The 19,145-nt window shown below is 52.3% G+C and overlaps 1 pseudogene; it reads left to right on the top strand.

The window, feature by feature from the left end:
- The first annotated feature begins 12,397 nt into the window (after positions 1 to 12,397).
- Positions 12,398 to 13,453, top strand: LOC140917991 (urotensin-2 receptor-like; annotated as a pseudogene).
- Positions 13,454 to 19,145: the final 5,692 nt, after the last annotated feature.

Below are 19,145 nucleotides of genomic sequence, written 5' to 3'. Positions count from 1 at the left end.
TGTCACCTACTAAACCATACCGGAACCCATACGGGTATCATCAAGCAATTACAATCCATACTTGATGGGGATCACATCCTGAAATAAATCTTTCCTAAACCCCCTCTTCTGGCCTTCAAACAAACCCCCAACCTGCCCAAGGGTATCATCAGAAGCAAACTCCCCAGAGACCAGGTTATACCAATTCATGTTAGCCAACATACAGGTACCTCTTGAAACTGGAATGCCCTAGAACAATGGGTCCCAAATTATTTCATGCCAAGACCCTCTTTCGGCTCACTTATGTTACCAGAGAGGGGGTGGAGTTGCAGAGAGAGCCTGCCCCGCACTCACCCCACAGCAGCAGCTCTGGCCCCTGGCACACAGGATCACACTGCAGCACCTGACGGAGGAGGGTGACCGTGCTAAATTTGAGTGAGTGGTGGTGTGATCCCATATGCCAGAGGCCAGCCCACAATGCCCAGAGTGGGGGGGCCAAGGCCAGCCAGCCCCAGGGACAGAAGCCACTTCAACTAGGACATATTCTGGCATTCTTGCATTTTGCTTTCCCCCCCCACTTTTTGTCCATATCTTGCAACCTCCTGGTATCTTTTTGTGACACCCCCCTGGAAATGCTGCCTTAAGCATTCCTTGTGCCTGGACTCGTGATGGCTAGAGCCCACTGGAGGCAGGAAATGGAGGTATTTAGTAGCCCCGCAGATAGGCATGTCCCAGCCGTGTTTACATCCCTCCTAACCCATTTTGCTTTGGCCTGTTATGCTCATGGCCTGCTCACAGAGAAGTCAGATAAAAACAGAAAATACTCTTGCTGGAAGGTCACAACATAACACGACTTTATTTCTTGGAATCCAGAACCCTAACACACAAGAACCAAAAAGAGAGTGCGAGGGGCCCCCAAATTAAGTGGCCTTGCAGCCTGGTGCACAGGGTCCCAGCGCAACTCAGGTCTGGCCCAGCCGCCCCACCGTTGGTCTCCAGGGGGCAGACAGGCCATATCTGGTCACTTGAAATATTGGAAGGGATGCAATTAAAGTGATCGCTTGTAATGTAAGCTTGCACTACATCACGTGGCCAACCATGGTTAGACCCGCCCCACCCCTGAGGCTTGGGCTATCAGGGTTTTGTCTCACTTTCCTTGTGGGCCTTTGGGTCTGGGCCTGCTGCAGGGCAGAGTGTACCCATCACCTTTGGGTCCCTCCTGCAGTATTTGGTTTCCTCTTTCCCCTTGGCTCTGGCCCAGGGTCTGTGCTGGTTGACAGTGTTTAGTCTCCCACTCCCTTGGGTCTGCTGCGGCCAGCAGTCTGCACTCTGGGCCTTGATTGGTCATTAGCCCAACAAAGAGCCCTTGCCACAGAACCTTTGGATCATTGAGGGGATTAGGAGAAGAAGCATTGGTGCCCCTCTTCTTCTCCCTCTGGGGCCTGTCTGTGCCTCCCCAAGACCAGAAGAGCGTAGGGGCCAGATTGTCAGTGAAACATCCCATTAGATACCAGAGTGGAGGGAAGTGCTCAGCTGGTGCCAAGGGAGACATAAAAGCTTCCAGCCCGTGGGCCACTGGTTGTGCATTTTCACTCCTCTCCACACCCCCTTGCAAATCCAGCGGAGGAAGGAGAGAACAGCAAAGAGCAGGAGAAGAGCTTTTCACAGGAGAATGCTCAGAAAACAAGATGCTGCCCAAGGCAATTGACAGAGCAATAGTCTATTCTCAATAAATCATGCCCAAGCATAGACGACACGGGGGGCTGGGGGGGCGTGCGGGTCAAGTGCCACATAGATTTATGCTTGGCCTGCCAGGGGCAGTGCAGGGAGGGAGAGGGGCTCAGTCCTTCTCCCGCTGCGCCTGCCCCCTGGCACTCCTGCCCCTGTACTGGGCCCAGCGGGGAGTGGAGGGGGCAGGACCAGCTGCTTCTCACGCCAGCCACTCCGGGTCGCTGCTCTGTGCAGCGCGGTGGCTGCCTGAGAGAGCCTGGCTGGGGAGGTGGCCAGGCCCGGCTGCCAGGCACAGGGGCCGAGTGAGCCACAGTCTCCCCTCCCCCGCAGCACATTTCCAGCCAATTCAGCCCCTGTCCCTGGCAGCCAGCGCAGGTAGAGTGCAGCCCGCCACCCCCCCAGCCAGGCTCTCTCAGGCAGCCGCTGCGCTGCTGGAGTGGCCAGCTTCAGCCACATGAGAAGCGGCTCTGTCCTGCTCCCACCCCAGCTGCCAGGGAGAGGGGCTGAACATTGCGGGGGGTGGGAGGCGCAGGAGGAGAAGGACAGAGCCCCCCCTGCAGGTAACTCTGGTGGGGAGGCAGAACGTGGCAGCCCCGGGATGGGCTCAGGACGGGGCCCGCTAGGCAGAGGAAACACATGGGGCAGTCACATGTCCTCCCCTTTAGATTGTGCCCCCCCAGAGTCATCTACATGCACACACCACACTGCTGTGTGTGCTGGTGGAGGCAAGGGGATTTGAAGACTCACCAAGAGGGTCTGACAGAGTTTACATTAAAAGAAATCCAAAGCCAGCTACTGTCTCTGTCAGCTGAGCTGAGCAGAGGAGACTAATCCACAAAAGCTGTTTAATCCAACAGTGGCATTTAATCTTCCAGAGAGAAAGACATGGTTTATGTCATCACACTCTGACTGGCAGATGTGACACTTGCAGGCAACATTGCCTTGGATGGGCTTCAGCTCTTTTAGAGCTATAGAGTTGTGGTTTCACTCCAAAAAGTAACTCGGACCGGTATTCTGGGGCTCCGTGTTTATTATTCTTCATTGACTCCAGCTCAAGCTGTGATTTGTTTACAAGGAGGAAGAGATTTGCTCCCTCTTAACAGCCAACCTTGCTAATGCAGCCTGGGATCTGAGGGTCAAGCTGGGTTCTTTCCATCTCATCCAGCATCACATGTAATAAGAGTTCCACAGGACAATTCGGGCCCTCAATTCAGCAACTCCACTGCCATTTGACTGTGTCCTTTTTGATGTCTGTGCAACCTCTAAGGGCTTGCCAAAAGGGTAACTCGCTAGAGCTCACTGAGTATCCTGTTGATGATGCACAAGAAGGAATAGATGCTGGCTTCTCCTCTCTGTGCTGGCTGTTGTTCTGTGGCAGAACATGGTCAGTTCCACACAATGAATTCCCACCAATGAAGGCCTCTTCTGCAATGCTCATGTCCGTCCATCTATCCATCCATCTCTGCAGGACACGCTATCCAGGCCACTTCTCTCCTGTTTCTGCTTCATGATTTCATAACCAGTGATTTAAACTGCAGGGCTGCTTTTTCACTGGGAAACCCTGGATAGACTCAAGAGAGAAAAAAAATCCTCCTTAGCCACGTTTGTTGTGCCATGTTACACTGACATCAGGAGCAGGGGAACAGTTTAACAGCTGAGGAGTTTCAGTTTGCGATGGTTAATTTGCCATTGTGAATAATCTCCCTACAGGCAAAGGGCAGAGGTGAGTGTACATGGTGAACTTCAGGCTGAATCAAAAACACTAGAAACCCAGGGTAGCTCCTCCAGGGGCAGGGACCAAAGATGTCCACTTAAGGGTGGATTTTTTTTTTTTTTAAGCCTTCATCTGGATAATTTCCCAGCAACTAAAGAGTTATTGCATTGGCTTCAAGATCTGCATCCTAGTGCTGATCACGGATGCTCTCTTTGTTATGATAGGGTTGTGAGCGTTAGTTTCCCCATTTTACAAACAGGGATCGAGTGCTTACCCACCTTGCCAGGCTGTTGCAAGGCTTCCTTTGTTACAAAGCACTTTGAAGAATTCCCCTAAATGAGCACTGAAGGGCAAAGCAACCCTGTTCACTGCTAATCAGAGCTGCCGAGATGCTCCAGTTGGAGCAGGAATAAAACCTAAATGTACCCCAAAAATCAGGGCAGGCAGGCCCGGTGCTCTGGCATGGACCGCTCTGGACTGCCCCCTACCTGTCTCTGCGGGAAGGACGCATCCTGCAGAATCTCTCAATGGTACTTCAAAGACTCCTGTCACAATGGTACCTAAGCATCTCACAGCAGTTCAGCTTCAATGAGCCTGTCCACAGAAGATTATAATCACATCGGCGCCTTTCAGTGGGCATTCTTTTCACCCTTACTTCCTGTTCCCCTCCTTGCGAAGGCGCCTAGAGGATTCAAGTGAGGATTATCACCTTTCTATAAGGCTTTTGAAGCAACCTATACATAGTAATAGAGAATGTTATCACTGCTACATAATTCTATAGGCTGCATCAAAAACCCTGTAGAAAAGCACTTGAGGTCCTATTGTCTATTAAATTCTCTCGGGTTTTTTTTTTTTTTTTGAGTGATTTCTATATCTCCCCAGTGGTTTCATTCCTGTTCAATTCAATGGGACTGTTCCAGGAGGGTTTCTCTTTATGGTTCTCCTGTTTTCCCCTCCGATCCGCCCCATCCATACTTTGTACCACCGTCTGCTCAACAAAATGCGAGCAGACCTGACCATATAAGGCTGAGAGCGCTCCTTTCTGCAATAGGGATCCGGGATCTTTGGGGGTGTCATCTTTCGGTGGCATCTCGTTTTCATGCCTCCGTTAAACATCCATCCCGAGAGTCGAGGCTCCTGTATATCTCTTGCTGCTGGGGAACACAGCTCATGCTGGATCAAACACCGAGGACACAGAGTGGTTGCTCTTACATTGTAGCTGTGGCTGCAGGGGTCTAACATAGCTTGCATCTTCAGCATGCCCATTGCTTGCTCCAAGGGATATTTATTTGCTTGGGTGCTATTAGGAGGGGCTGTTGCTAAAAAGCCTTGGCTCAGCTGACTGGTGTGGTGGGGTTGCTCAGATAGACCCCATCCCTGCCCCTGGAGGAGAGCCAACAGTCAGGCCTGGTGGGGGCAGTTCAGGGGAAGAGCCATGGTCATTCCTGGCTCTTCCCCTGAGCAGGTGGAAACCCCTATACATGAGCATTACACTTCATTTTATGTGGCTAGCTCCCCGCTCTGGGCAGTGAGCTACTATGCAGTGACAATACTTCCCCCTAGGTGGCTTTATGCCATGGCAGAGGGGGCATGGGTAGGAAAACAGCCATGCTGGGGCTGGTGGGGAAGGCCTGACAGGCGTGTGCCTGGCCAAAGACCCACAGGAGTTTGCCCCTTTGCTGTACGTGCCAGTCTCCCATGAATACGCGCCGTTCTGCTCTGCAGCCAGCCATACATCGAGCTGGGACCAAGGCCCGGGCATACAGGTGTCTGCCGAGAGGCTGCTCTTTATGGCCTGGCCCCAGTCACATGACACAGGCCAGGGCTTCACTGACTGGGCCACACTCAAGTCCAGTGGCTGCTGTTACAGGAACAATGCAGCAGAACAGAGGGGCCTGGGAACAATGGCTCTGCCTGCGGGAACGCGAGGGTTTAGCCTGTGATTTAAGCTGCCCGGTTGCAGCAGAGAAGGATTACAGGAGCTTTGCCAGGGCTCAGTGATTCATACTCCAGCCTTTGGCTGACGGGGATGTGGGCCGAAACGAGGAAAAGGGTTTCACAAATGCGGCTTTGAACATCAGCCCTCCCTAGCAGCAGGGACCAGCAGCCCATGTTGTCCCCATCAGGCCCAACTAAGCTACACCAGCACTAGCCACATGCCAGGATTCATCCCTCATTCAGCAGAGGCAGCCCCTTCTGCTGAGGCCAGAGCCACTGCCAACGAGACAGGTTAGGGAGTCAAGCCCCGGAAAGATTTCAAAGAATGCAGTTCCATGGCACTGGGGGGGAAAAAAATCAATGCCAACCCCTCAGCCGGAAGGTCAACCCCGCAGAGGGCAGTGCACCTTGGACGCCTGCAGAATGGGGTGGGCAGCGCTCGCTGAAGGCTCCACCTCTCTCTCGCCACCCAGCCACGCTGTGAATTATAGCTGGGTATTTCCGCACAGGGTTGGATGTGTCGCGCTCATTCAAAGAGAAAGCCTTGAGCGTGTTCGTGAGAGCTGCAAGCGGGCACATGGAGCTAGAATTCCACTGAGGCAGGGCAGAGAGGGACAGCCGAGAGCTGGTACGAGCCACAAATGCTGACAAACCCAACATGTCCCGTGTGCCTTCCCCCACCCTATTCACAGGGCAAGTTCATCCTGGAAAGGGCTTGTCCTCTTTGCAGAAACAAATCTGTCCAGCCAACCAGATGATTTCCCCTGCCCCAAGAGGCTCAGATTCATAAATTATACAAGGATTAGTTATTTTTTTCCTTCTTTCCTTTGGAACTTCCTTCCCCTCCAGAGTCCGTAACTTCCCCGGCTGTTAACTTTCAGAGCATAGTGCATAGCCCACAAGAAGAATGGTGTGGGGAAGGGGTTAGGGTGCTAGCCCCCCACCACAGGCAAGCCAGGTTCAATTGCCGGCTCTGCTACAGCCTCTGTGTGACCAGGCCCAGATGAAAGAATTTTGAGGTGCTGTGTACTATGGAAATTGGCCCCCCTCATCTTCCTTCAATTGGATAGCCAACGTGAGATAAAAGACAATAACCACCTGAGGCAAAAATTCAGCGTCCCACCTCCCCGCCAAGCACAGATGTTCTTCGCTATGGGGCTCAGTGCGAGCCTGATGGTTTAGTGGTTATGGTAGAAGCGTGCAGGCCAAGTGCCAGATGACAGCACCACTCATTCAGGTTTGGCCCAGCCACCCCTCCGTCCCGGCAGGGGGATGTGTGTGGGCGAGATTGGAGTGAGTGGCATTGTGACCTGGTGCCACTCAGGGCTTTGTTGCCACTACTGTTGTTTCTTTTTCTGGTGATAGGGGGCCCTCCTGAGGTGGGGACCCCATGCCAGGGCACCGAGCGCACGTTGGTTAATCTGGACATGAGTGAGACATGGGGCAAGTCACTTAGTTGCTCTGTGCCTCAGTTTCCCCATGTGTACAATGGGATAATAGCACTGCCCTGTCTCACAGGGGTATTGCGAGGATAAATATACTGACAATTATGTGGTGCTCAGATACTCGGATAAGGGGGCCATGTAGATACCTAAGAGAGGTAGAGTTTTGTCATGTGGTTTGATTTGATCTGAGGGGTCTATTTATTCGTATATTTTTAAAGGTCGTCAAGGGTGACTAGAGCATGGGACAGCTGCACTTTGACTGGAGAGCAGTAAGCATCCAGAGCCATAAAAAACAACAGGTTCATAGCACTGGCAGCTAAATCCCCTCTTTCCCCACTGATCGGGGGACAGGGTGAGCAGTGCTAGCTTCCCCCCATGTGTGTGCCTCAATCCTGAGCAGGCAGGACCAGCTCTGGGGGGCAGGATAGGTCCTTCTTCATGGCCCATTTATGGCCCTTTGCGGAGTCCATCGAGAAGGGGGCCAGTGGTGACCGTGGTGTCGGCCCTGGAGCGAGCAGAGAGCTCAGCACCGGTTAGCGCACCTAGAGCCATGGATAGGCCTGGCAAAAGAATAAATCAAACAACAAGCCCAAGCTCATGCCAGGGGGTTCAGTTCAGCCCTGTGGCAGACAGATGGAACAGACCCAAAGAGCCCCAGTTGGTGGACAAAGCTGGCTCTCCTCCAGTAATGAACAAACACCAGAGCGCCTGAGCCCGGGGAAGGTTAATTGCCTAGGAGAGTGGTTCTCCACCAATTTACCATTGTGGGCCGCATATGCGGTTCTCTGCATTACGTGGGCCGCATCCACGCGATAGATATACTGCCTGGATGGCCCTGAGGAGGTCACATGGGCCGCAGCTGTGTGCTGATTGGGCTGCAAGCACCCAGCGGGCCACAGTTGAGAACCACTGGCCTAGAGCACACGACAACGGCGCACTGCAGACAGCGGCACGTTCTGACTGCTGCACAATAACTGAAACTTGAGCCTATTAACTCACCGCAGGAGAAATTCCCTCCGGCCACAGCCCCTTGTCCAAGCGCATCCTGCAGGCTGAAGCGGTGAAATCCCAGGAGAAGGGAAGAGCCTCAGGGCTATTGAGATGCCTCTGCTTCAGGGAGCCTGGCAGCAGCAGAAGCTGCAGACCTTTCTACGGAAGAAGCAGGGCCTCCACTCAGTGCATGGCAAAGTTACTTTGCAATACGCTTCATGCACAGACCGGCCACCCACTTGGGAGACCGGGCAGGGCATTTGCTGTTAGAAAGAATGTAAAGCTTCTCCTCCTGGGCCTGCCGTCGGTTACAGCTGCGGATACGGAGCCCGGCTGCTACTTTGGGGTGGAGCCCACTGGCCAGAACGTGTCAACGTGCTTCTTGCTGGCTTCCAAGCACGGGATGAGCCCGCAAGGAGACAGTGTTCAGAAAAGTCTATGCATGGAAAATCCAGCTGCTGGCAGATGATTCCACCTTTGACTTCGATTGCGAGCTCTTTGGGGCAGAGGACTGTCTGTCTCTTTGTTCAGCGTTTGCACAGCACCTAGCGCAATGGGGCCTGGGCTGGGATTGGAGCTCCTGGGTGATACGCTCAAACCAGTAACAATTTCCTATCCAGTAGCCCTGGGCTTGGTCAGGAATTCTGAGTGGGGAGGGGGGGACCTGCAGGTGGGTCACCAGAGGCTGCCTGCTGGATTACACCTCACCCAGTGAGAAGGAAAAGCAAAACCTTGTGGGAGTTGGGGCAGGGGAGTAATAGCTCCCTCCCCATCCCCCACTTCCTACAGCTGCTGGTCTCTTCTCCTGCACTCCCAGAGTAGCCAGCTCCCCAGCCCTCCTTCCTGCCCCTCCCTGGTGTGCAGACCAAGTGTTGCACCAGGATAAGTCAATGCTGCAGTCTGGATAGACCAACCTGGGCTAGTGGGGTCCAAGCTAGCACACTAAAGATAGCCATCCGACTGGACATCACAGCTTGGCTTCTCACACCTAGGGAGTCAGGTGGGCTTGCAGCTGCAGTGTAGACATCCCCCGAGGCTGCTCCTGCTGTGGGGCTGGAGATGAGAAACAACCAGCAGCAACCCCCTGTCCAAAAGCACAAGCCTTGCCCAGCACCTGCCCTGGGCACCCTTCCCACCCGCAGTGCCCTCTCCCAGCACCAGCCATACCCTGAGCAGTACCTAAGCAAAGTCTGGGATTTTGCACCATGACCCCACGCTCACAATCCTCGGAAACTACAAGAAACCCTGGGTGGCTTGGAGCGCCTGGGGGAAAAGCTGAGATCCATCTGCTGCAGATTCAAACCAGGCCCCTTGAAGTTCAGCTCCAACACTGAGAAGTGACGAAAACTGGGACCTCCTAACACAGCAGCTCTGTGCAAATCCTGGCAGAGCTGGGCTCACGACAACGATATCCTGTCAGAAAATGCCAATTGGCTGAAAGCAAAACGTTTTGTGGAAATGTGTCGGTGTCAACAAAATTTCATCGGGGGGGAAATGTTTTAAAAATGATCGATACGGTCTAAGCTCTCCATTCTGAGATTTTCAGAACGTTTTTGATTTTTCATTTCAAAACAACTTTTGATTTAGAATTTTTTTTTAAAAATTATCTTGTAAATGTGGCCTGACACTTTGACAAGAACGTTGGAAATTGGAACAAAATGTTTCAATCGACCCAAGATTAACTTTATTTTCCAGAATTTTGTTTTATGGGAAATTTCCATCCCCCCCCCCCCTCGTTCTGACTGGAAATCTCGTTTGAGTGTTGCAGATTTTCCTGCAGAACAAAAAGTCTGGTTCTCCCCCAGCTCCTAGCCAGAGTCACAACTATCAACTCCAGAGACCGCAGCAGCCTTACACCCGTTTAGAGCCACTACAGCCAGAGGAGAGGAGCTGGGTTCTGTGCCTTCTCATGCAACATCAGCAGACTTGCTTGCTAAGTTCTGGTGAGTTACAGCTTTGTAATGGAGTTGGCACAGATTCCACCAAGGACCTGATACAGTCTGCACCACCTTTCCCTGGCAACAGTGTATGAGAAGGTTACAACATGGACACAGCTTCTACCTCTGAAGGCCAGCTAAAAGAAAATCCTGCCCCCAGCAGTTTTGTCTCCAAAAAGGGAAAAGTGCTACGGACTCCAGGAAGTCGACTAAGGGCTTTGCTATTGCTATTGATTTTAAGTGGAAGGTGCTCGGATACTACAGAGATGGGTGTAGTATATGAGAGAGAGAGAGAAAGAGAGAGAGAGAGAGAGAGAGAGAGAAAGAAAATCAGTCTTGCTTGGCTGTCAGATCTCAGACTGGCAGCGAAGGAAAAACAAATCTTTTTACCTTTAAAGTGACTGTTTGGTCTGGAATTACCCACACCCGATGGAGATGCAATGGTGCCATTTTTACTGTCACTCCTCAGAGCAGAGCTGCACTTTAAATCAGTACCCAGGATGTCTTGTAAACCCAACCTGCCACTGTGGCTTTAACAATTGTAATATTTATTACGTAGCGGACCAGTGACTAAGGAATTTCTGGGGTTCTCTTCCATCCTTACATAGATGCCACACTCAGTGAGGGCAACGTACCTTTTAGGGATCCCTGATATAATATAGGAAGTGCAAGGCACTCACTGAGACAATGGCCAAAGCATGGTTGTATCGGATGGCCTCAGCCTGTATGTAGGATGTGGCTGAAAGTTTCATGCCGTAATCAATACACGTGGGAGAAATGCACTTCTTACCAGTGCTAATGTGGAGCAACAGCAGCACTATTTCAGTGTCAGGGACTTGCTGCAGGGGGAGGGGGTTCTCTTCCTTCGGGCGGACTCCCCCAGGATGCCCCAGACCGTCTCGCCAGAGTTGGGAGCCCCAGTATCCTGCCAAAATACAAACTGGGATAACGACACACCATGTGCTTAAACAGCCGCGGCAATTAGATCCAGCATTATTATTTTGCGCTTCCTCTCCTAAACAATTACATGCTGTTGCTGTGTGCTGCTAAGCAGCTGATGCATTCCACCCCAGAGGTGACTCCATCACAAAGGAAGGGGATCTTCATCTAATCTGTTCTGGCAATCTTTTGTTATAAAATGCACTGTGGAAATGTAAGTGATCACACTTTGTTCATGCCACTGTTAGCTAGGGTTATGCCATTCCTTTTCTTCTGATTTTTATGGCCCTCCTATTACAGGAATGAGGCATTAGACAGCATTTCCTTTTGGTCTTTTCATGCTTCTCTGCTCACTTTTCCTGGAATACATGTTCCAGCTGCAGGTTCAATACCTCTCCATCCTGAGAGGCAGCAGATTTAAAAATAGCCCCCCACCATGCCCAAATCAAATGAGGGTATGTGCATCTTGCACAGCGGAATTAGCCTCTCAGCGCCCCCCTGAAGCACAAAGGAAGAGCTGTGCAAAATTAAAATTACAGTGCAAGAGCCTAGAAAGAAAGGAGCAAAGATCTCCCTGTAGAAATACATTTCAAGAGGCAGAGCCCAACACCCAGCGCTGCTAAGGGAGCAGGAGGTGCCAGGTGTGTGCATGCATCCGCGTGGGAAGAATGTGTCAATGCTGGTTTTACCTCCTCTCCTCTGTTCCGAAAAGGGACAAATCCCACCTCTTGGGGGGCTGTCAGAGCAGCAGATCCCACGTCTCTCCAGCTCCAGCTCTTGGAAAATGCATGGATTTACCAGCATGGGGAGAGAGAGGCGTCTGCTGGAACAGATCATCCCAGCTCTGCTCTCAGCCCAGAGCCTAATACCCACCTCATTGAGGACTGGCAGGGACCCCTCAGTGGTCCAGCCTTATCTTTGTTAACAGCAGCTAAGATCTGCCTTGGAATTAAACCAACACTGCTTCCAATTTACATTCTAGCATCTGCAAGGAGAGCAGATCACCCTCACATCTCTCTCTCCCTCTCTGTCTCTGGGAGGCTATCAGCTCCTATTGCACAGCACTCGGGCCACTGTTTATCTGTCATTTTACATGCCAGGGAACTTTGGACAGGTCAGGAGAAGAGCAACTCTTGCTCGCAGCTTCAGTTCAATTGCTGACAACTTAAAAGCCCCCAGGGTCACAAGGACCACTTAGAAGGCAATCAGAGTAAATAAATGCCTGAATTTTCAGGGGAAGGAAAACAGCTTGGACAGGCAGCTGCTTCAGGATTATTTCCAGGAGAGCGATCGCTTCCCCATCTATCTGCCAGCTACAGCTTTAATATACATTAGGGGTTTTAGCCTTTGGACTTGAAGACGGCTGTCTGCAGATAACGGACTCCTATCTTCACTTCCATCTGTGGTCCTTGAAGGCTGTCTTCTGCAGGGTGAAACATAACGCTGAGGGAGAGTGGCAATTGTTTTTTTAGAGGCTGTAAATTTGTGGGCACCGGCAAAAAATCAGAATGATGCTGTCATAGTGACAGGGACCTTTGTATCTAACGCAGCCCTGTCTGCTCAGCTGTATGGAATCTGTCTGCACGTCTGACGACAGCGTCTCAACACGACATCTTCACAGTTAAGTGCATCTATTATTATGCTCTGGGGCTGGAAAAATCCATAATCGCAGAGAGATGGAGCTGGGTCAATGCACTTCTGTGCCCTGCCACCCTAAGAACGCCATGGATCATGCCAATGCCACGTTTGAAGTCCTCGCTGACACCAGTGATGTCTTGGTCACCTCCTTCCTGGGGTGCATCCTGGCCGTGATGCGCCTGGTGGGCACAGTTGGCAGCATCTACACGGTGGTGGTCGTGAATCTCTCCATGACGTTCACTGGCTCGATGTACATTTATATTGTCAACCTGGTGCTGGCAGATCTCCTGTACCTGTCGACCATCCCCTTCGTGGTCTGCACATATTTCGTGAAGGACTGGTACTTTGGAGATGTGGGTTGCAGGGTCTTGTTCTGCCTGGACCTCCTCACCATGCACACCAGCATCTTCATCCTCACCATCATGAGCACCGAAAGGTGTAGTCAAGGTGTAGCTGTAGTCAAGCCATTAGACACTATTGGGAGATCCAGAGACTACCGGAGGGCTGTCACCTGCCTGATGTCCTTTCTTCTTACCTTCCCAACCATGATCTTCATAGACCTCAGGCTGAGCGACCAGGGCGGGGTGACCAAGCGCATGTGCCACCCCACTTGGCAGATGGAGACCTACAAAGTGAACCTCACCATCCTTTTTAACACCTGCATCCTGGCCCCTGGGCTTGTCATCGGCTACTTATACATTAAATTGGCCAGGACACACTAGAGATCTCAGACTGCTGTTTTCACCACCAGGGAAATGAACTGGTGCACCCTGTACATGATATTGAGCATCGTCCTCACCTGCTGGGCTTGTTTCATACCCTTCTGGCTCTGGCAGCTGCTCAGCATCTACTACTACAAGCCAGCGAATCGCACCAACACCACCATGGTCTACATCAATTTCATCATGACCTGCCTGGCCCACAGCAACAGTTGCATTAACCCTTTCCTTTACACGCTGCTCTCCAAGAATTACAAAGAGTACCTGAGGAGTCGCCAGAAGAACTGCATCAACCTCTCCAAGATAAAGCCCAAGAGGCACTCCTCGAGGAGGTCCATGGTCTCTGGAAGCCACGCATACACAGAATCCATAGCCATCGCTCAGATCACAGGGCTCACTAATGAGGATGTCTGCACTCTGTGAAAGGTGAGTCGGTGTGAAGGGGAAGGGAATTATTTAATGGTTCATGCTCATGGGTTTTATTTACGTTTGGTACCACCTGTGTGGCACAGCTGCACCAGAAATTACATTCAAATGTAACACACTAGGTATGAGCAACATATTCCCCTCTGGTGGCCGATCCACATAGAGGATAAGAGCCTACTACAGCTACCAGCTAACCAAGTTACTTATTGGGAACATGGTAGAAGCCCAGGCTTTGGAGCTGAAAGTCCTGAGTTCTAGCCATGTTGCCCGCACATGGTGCTGGTAGGTCATTACACATGTAGACGATCATTACAGTAGCAGCTCTGGTCTACATTATGTTTATGTAACACTCATTTTGAGTCGGTGTGGCAAGGAAAAGAAGGCTACATGGCACAAGCACTATGCCTCAGTTTTCTGGCATCCAGCACCAGATAAAGGCTTTAAGGATCGCTTAATACTTGGCAGTCACTGCTTCTCCACATTAAGAGAGAGCCTTTAAATCTAATGTAATTGAATGGAAAACACAGATGCTGCTCCCCCCCGCCCCGTAGAACCAGTTAATTTAATTTGTGTTTGCATTTTAATCAACATCTTTCCCTTGAAGAGCCCAGTGTGTTAGAGCTGATAGGATGTTAATAAACAATGACGATGTCACCACAATAAAGAGGTAAAACAATAGCTCCCAGCTAAGAGAGGCAGAATCTCTGACCATTGGAAGAACGAGGTTCCCAGCTTCTCTTTTTTGGGGAGTATCTCAGATTATCATTAAAACCCAGTCTCACTGTGACCGTTGAAGTTCCATTGAAAATTATTTTAGATTTACTAGTTAAATGATCTACAGGCAAAACGCAGGGCTCTGAACTGAATTGATCCTTTCAGTTCTGTGCCATCGTGCTTTCGGGATTGTTTTGGACACGTTGCTTTTGACAGCTATCGAACGACTGCTAAATCCAGACCCAGAAGGCTGTGACCTTCCCTCGTCACACCCACACAACAGAAGTTAACTTTCAAGGACAGAGTCAATTCTACTGTGCATTTTAGTGCCCTGGCGGATCTGACAGGCTGGATGTGGTTCTAAGGCCTGGCCTATGTTACATCAGCTTACCGTTTCCCACCATTGCTACCACCGCTGTATGGGTCTGCCAGTGGAAGGGCTCTAGTCTAGGCAGGCTGACAGCATTTTAACCACCACAGTGACTAAGCCTGCTCCGAGCAATTCTCCACAACAGTGGCGGCTGGGAGTCTGTCTACACGGACACTCTCCCAAGCGCTATGACTGGTGGGACTTCGCTGCGGGTAGCAGTGGTGGGAAATTCGGGGGAAGTCAGTCTAACATAGGCATGGTGTTTGCACAAGCAGAAACAGTTTCCCTAGGCCACAAGGGGCCTTGAAAGGCCTGGCCTAGATTAGGGAATTTTAGTGACAAATGGCTTCTCTTGCTAACACCTACTGGGAGCCCTAATGTAGACACTCCCCTGGCTCCAGTGTGCGTTCATTAACATGTTCCACCAATTGTCCTTCTCTGGAGGCAGCCCCCTCTGGAGGCCTGGAGGAGTCCCTCTGCGCTGGCCAGATGGTGCTTGCTGCTGCCCTCAACGAGGCAGCGGGGCTCCCAGACCGCCATGTCTGAGCCCTTTGGGGCAACTGCTTTTGGCCTGACCCGTGTCTGAGGCCACCAGGCTTCTGTCTTACTGAATGCCTCCTTGCCCTGCACGCAATTCTTTGTAGGCCAGTAAAGATAATTAAAAACCAGCTCTGGAAAAATAGCTGCAACCTGCAGAGATGGTCCTGATCCAGGTAAGGTGTGGAGGGGGACAGGCTGCTGGCCTGAGCTTCGCACTGCATCACTTTACTGGCTCGTGCTCTCACAGCCATGGATGCTCTCCCCCATCCCTCTCCTCACACATCCACTGACTCTTCCCGCTCGTCTCGCCCCCCCCCCACCTCCTCTCCCAGCCCCTAACCTCCCCCCAACAGGTGCCCACTCCAGCTTTCACCCCCACCCACTCTCAGAGTTATATCCACTTCCGCCCACCCACACAGGCACATCCACTCGCTTGGCCCACCCGGTCGCTCTCTTCCTGCGACCCTACCGCCCTCCACACACCTCCAGCCTCGTGTGCACTCCCTCACAGTCACCTTCCAGGCCCGTTCTGGTCTGACCCAAGACAATCGGGCCCAAGTTGAACAGTTATTTCCCCATAAGATCCTCGCCACTTGTTCTGTTGCAGGGATGCTCAGACCTCAGGGGTTCAGGAGCCAAATTAGCGACCCAAATGAGCCACAGTGGTGTGAATTCATTATCTCATTTACTGCAGTGCTATAGATTCAGATTTAAACAGTCTGGCGGGGAGAGATTTAGTTTATATACATATATAGTATTCTCACAGCAAAATGACTGGCCAAGTATTATTATGTTATCAACTACAGGTGGTTAATAAGCTAGTGAAAAAGCATCCTGATTGATTAATAATTAAGTCAAAAGTTGTGTTAGTATCATCCGCTGCAAAGAGCCACAGGAGACGCATTAAAAAGCCACTTGCAGCTCCCAAACCTCAGTCTGAGTATCACTGTGCTCGTGTCCCCTTCCCTCTCTCTAGGGTCCGTGGGGAAGAGCTGTATCCCTATCAACTCACCCCCCAAGAAGGTCTTCTGTCGCTGGGCTCTCCTTGGGAGACAGAGGCGGGGGAGGAACAACGGTGCCAAACCTCCTGCTGTCACTTGCACCTATGCACCTGCCCCTGTTCTACTGGTTCCTGCCCCAACAGTGATGGTTGCCATCTAACTGAGCTTCTTCTGTTATTAGGTCCCCCTCAGCCTGCTACTTGGGCACCATCATGAAATTAAAATGAACACAATTAACATTTTCCCTAGGCAGGCAACAAACTGACTCTGCTGTAGGTTATCCCTGCTGGCTGGCTGACAGCACCCAATGGTAACACCCCAGGAAGGAGAAGCTGGCTGACAATGGCGCATCGTGAACTGTACCCTACAGGTGACCAAGCTCAGCAGAGAAGGTTAAGCCCTGGGACCTCACAGCAGGAGAGCGCTGGAGGTTGTAACCACTGTGACAGGGCGCGTGGGGAGAATACGTGGTGGACGAAGGGCTGTGCACGGCACAGATGCTGTCGGTGGACCCCAGGGAACAATTCTCCCAACAGAAGGGCCAAAGTTAAAACACCGGACAAGCCCAGGAGGCGGGTGGGTGACCGGCTGCAGTGCGGACGCAACCAGGCTCCCTGGGCTCCACTCCCCTGCGACATCAGAGTGAGGAATGGCTGTGGCCCAGCCCGCCCAGCTCTGCTGCATTCCTCTCTCACCACGCACAGGGCACCACGAGGCGGGCACTCAAGCCCATTGATTGCTAGCCCCCCTCCCCCCCGCGCCAGACGTTGCATTTTTATTATTGCGTGCAAAGGTTTCATCAGTAAAATAAAAATTCGTGGAAAGAGAAGGAGACAGTTTTCTCTGCACAGAGGGGAAGCTCTCGGTTGGGCCAGAGCTGAGAGCAGGTCCCTTTAAATGGTGTGGGTGGGAGCAGTTTACGAGGCTTGGCCCAGAGGGGGACGCGGGGGGGGGGGGAGTGGGCCAAGCCGTGTGGGCACTGCCAGGAAATGGGAAAGGGAGGGTCCCACTCAGAGGTGGACTAAGATCTCCTGGTGCCCTGGCATCAGAACTGTGGCCCCACCCCAGCCCTTCCGCCTGCAGTCCCACCTCCATTCCACCCCTTCTGCCTGTGGGCCCTGCCCGTGGCCCCACCCCATTCCACCCCTTCCCCTGTGACCCTACCCCTGTTCCATCCACAGCCCTGCCGCTTTCTGCCCCGACACCAGAGATGCTGTGCCCTGCTGCGACCCCGGGGCCGCGGTGGGAAGCAAGAGCTCCTCTAGCCCCAGGGCCACGGTGGGGAAAGGTTTTTCCGGGGGTCGCAAATTGGCTGGGGTCCCTGAGCACAGGCCCCATTGGCCCGTGTGGTAATCCGCCACTGGTCCCACTTTAGAAACGGGGAAATTTAACCTACGAGTCAAGATATACATCCGCCAGTCCCTCCCTCCCAAGGGCTGGTCAGGCCCAGAGGTCCTAGGTTGGAAGCCATACTCCAGCCATTGTTCTACTGGAGACATGAGTTCTTAGGGCCACTGGGAGTGGGAATTCGTCACCGTATTTAATGGGCTCTGTATACAAAACACAGTGGGCCCAGGCCCGCAGTCCTCACTCAGGCAAAACTGCCAGTGCCATCACCTCTCCACACACACAGAGGCTCTGACCCACTCCCCTCACACAAGAACACATTCCCAGAGTCACTGCCATGCCGGGGGGCCGTGAGTCACAGACAAACGGGGAACACGATCACCGTCCTGCAGGGACAGGCTGGTGGGGGGATTTGGAGATTGGTGAGTGGATCTGGAGTCTTTCACCAGTGGGTCAGTGGCCCAGATCTAATCCAGGTCAGCAGGGATCTAAAGTTGCTACCACTTTATTGCTATCTGAAGGACACCATGCAGAAAACTACAGCTCAGTGAATGGCTGCCAGTCGCTCACCCGCTGGGCCCAGAGAGGTTAGCAAATACACAGCATGACTAATGGCTTCTTCCATGCCAGGATCCTATAGCACTTTACAAAGAGTGGCCCCTTTGCGCTGGGGAGGTGTCACACCCATGCGTGACAGCAGGGAAGTACTGTCCCCATTTTACAGATGAGGGCACAGGCTGATTAAGTGCCCTTGCAGGGAAAACTTTAGCAGAGCCAGGAACCGGACCCAGGACTCCTTACTCCCAGCTACAAGACAACCCTTCCCCTCCATAGCACCACTCAGTCAGCTGCAAGCTTGGTGCCCGAAGGGCAGGAAGCAGCCCATCCATTTAACTAAAGTCTCTCTGGTTGCATAGATTTGCTGTGACGCTTGGAAGCCACAAAATCAGCCTCCTCACTGGTATTAGTCCACGCTGCAGAGGACTGTCCCAATTTCATATCTAGGCGTTTCATTGAGGTGCTCTTTACTCCCTCTTCAGGTCCATCACACAGCAAGCGGCAATGAGTTTCAGATCCCGCTCCGCAGACTCGGGTTCACGCTCTAGCACTAAGAAGAGCTGTGCAGGCTAGAGAGGGGGGTGAGCTCCAGTCTGAATCACAGCGTCTACACTGCTGGTTTTAGTGCCGTGGCGCGAGCCTGGGTCTGTCGAGCCGGGCTCTGAGCCTCGCTGCCACAGGCTGGGTAGATGTACCTTCCAGATCAGTAACGAAGACGTACAATCAGAACGGACCCCACGCTGGTCCCTGCGGTGCTCAGGAGGCAATTGCCCCGCTCGATGCGCTGCGAGCCACAGCTACCCTAGCGCTTCGGATCCGAGGCCACAGGCCAACTTTTCTGTGCAAGCCCTGATTGGATCTTTAAATACGATTCTGTGAGACTGTATCTGAGGCTTTACTGAGATCCCAATCTGCTGCACCACCTGCGGGCCCTTTGGCCCGGCATTTTGTAACCCTTCAGAACAAAAAGACCAGTCAGGCTTGTCTGGCTGGATTTCTTCTCTCTAAACCCCTGGTGGTGCCTCTTTAGGCACCTGTTTCCATAGTGACTTTTCCTCCCCCTCTCTTACCTTTGTTCGTCCACGCTCCATTTTTACATCCACCTATTACCTCCCTGCTCGGCTGCAGCGGCCTCGCACTCTGTGGAGCAGGCCTTTGA

This window comes from Lepidochelys kempii, chromosome 10 (genome assembly GCF_965140285.1).
Source record: "Lepidochelys kempii isolate rLepKem1 chromosome 10, rLepKem1.hap1, whole genome shotgun sequence".
NCBI lineage: Eukaryota > Metazoa > Chordata > Testudines > Cheloniidae > Lepidochelys > Lepidochelys kempii.
Note: the sequence above shows the minus strand (reverse complement) of the source record. Positions and strands in the feature narration are given on the sequence as shown.